The 1,507-nt window shown below is 48.7% G+C and overlaps 1 pseudogene; it reads right to left on the reverse strand.

Annotated features, from left to right (window-relative positions):
- Positions 1-1,148: 1,148 nt before the first annotated feature.
- LOC139234280 (U1 spliceosomal RNA) lies at positions 1,149-1,298 on the reverse strand (annotated as a pseudogene).
- Between the last annotated feature and the right edge of the window lie 209 nt (positions 1,299-1,507).

Here is a 1,507-nt window from a genome sequence, read left to right on the forward strand (position 1 = left end):
CCCTTGGGACTCCAACAGCTGGGCCCTCTGGTGGTCAGGTGTCATGCAGGTTACGAAGGGTTAAATACATAACAAAAGCCACTTGCAAAAAACACGGCAAGGGAAGTGTCTTCAAGCACAAGATCACGAGGTTGTGGAACGCACTGCCCTGCGGGCCAAAGATATCAAATCAACTGAGATATTGAACAGAGATTTCTGAGAAAGAAGGAATATGGTGGAAGGCAGGAAACTGGGATTAAAGAGATCGAGCTGTGGTGGCTACCAAAATGGTGGGTTGGTTCGATGAGCTGAATGGCCTAATCCTGTTTGTTTTCATCCATTTCCAACTGTAATGTATTTGCTTCATGGGTTCTTTGCTTAAGAATTCATAGCAACACATTGCCATTAAGGACTAGTTGGTTTATTTGCAAAGGTTTAACAATCACACTACACATTACCATTTCATCCACCCGGCTCACAACCACCTGCCTCATCGTGGGTTTTATTGAGACTTGTGACCATCACGTGATTGGCTCAGCCACTCACAATGCAACAGCTCTACAATTATTTTGAATTGTATCAGTAATCACGTGCCCCCTGATTAAAGGGGTGGGGGGGGGGGCACACTCCAAAAAATGTTCACGTGCCTTTTTTTTTGAGGGCACTAAAAACACAAATTAAACAAGTGCCACCTGGCTAAAAGGATGGGGGGGGGGGACTAAAACCGACACAATAAACAAATTACATTTTGGACATTAAATCAAATTAAAATTTGGTTGCCGGGGGTGATAATGCACTCCAGTCCCTCCGGCGCCCACCTCTCGTGGAAGGCCGCGAGCGTACCGGTGGACACCGCGTGCTCCATCTCCAGGGATACCCTGGCTCGGATGTAACCGCGGAAGAGAGGCAGGCAGTCGGGCTGAACGACCCCCTCAACCGCCTGCTGCCTGGACCGGCTGATGGCCCCCTTGGCCGTGCCCAGAAGCAGTCCTACAAGGAGGCCTTCCGACCTGCCCGCTCCCCTCCGCACAGGGTACCCAAAGATCAGGAGTGTGGGACTGAAGTGCAACCAGAATTTGAGGAGCAGGCCCTTCAAATATTGGAAGAGGGGCTGCAACCTCGCACATTCAACATACATGTGGAACACGGACTCCTCTAGACCGCAGAAATTGTAGGCGGCAACAGCTCTACAAAGTTTGCAGTCAAGTATCCCTTACTCGGGACATCGCAGGCGACAATACACCCAGAGTGCAATGGGCTCGCCTCGATCTGGGAGAACCACCTTCTTGATCATGGTCACTCCCCTGCCAGGTAAGTCAAAGATGACTTGCTGCCACAACTCTTTTGGGGGGGGAACAAAATAAACATTAGATCGAGTGCCCCCCCCCCGATCTGGGGGACACTCCAGACACTTATAACTGCCCTCTCTTTTTTTTTTTCTTTTTTTTTTTGTGTATTTTTTTCCTTTTGTGATTTTTTTTGGGGCATTAAAATCATATAATTTACAAGTGCCCCCTATAAAAGGGGA

The sequence above is a fragment of the Pristiophorus japonicus genome, chromosome 21 (assembly GCF_044704955.1).
Source record: "Pristiophorus japonicus isolate sPriJap1 chromosome 21, sPriJap1.hap1, whole genome shotgun sequence".
In the NCBI taxonomy this organism is placed as follows: domain Eukaryota; kingdom Metazoa; phylum Chordata; class Chondrichthyes; family Pristiophoridae; genus Pristiophorus; species Pristiophorus japonicus.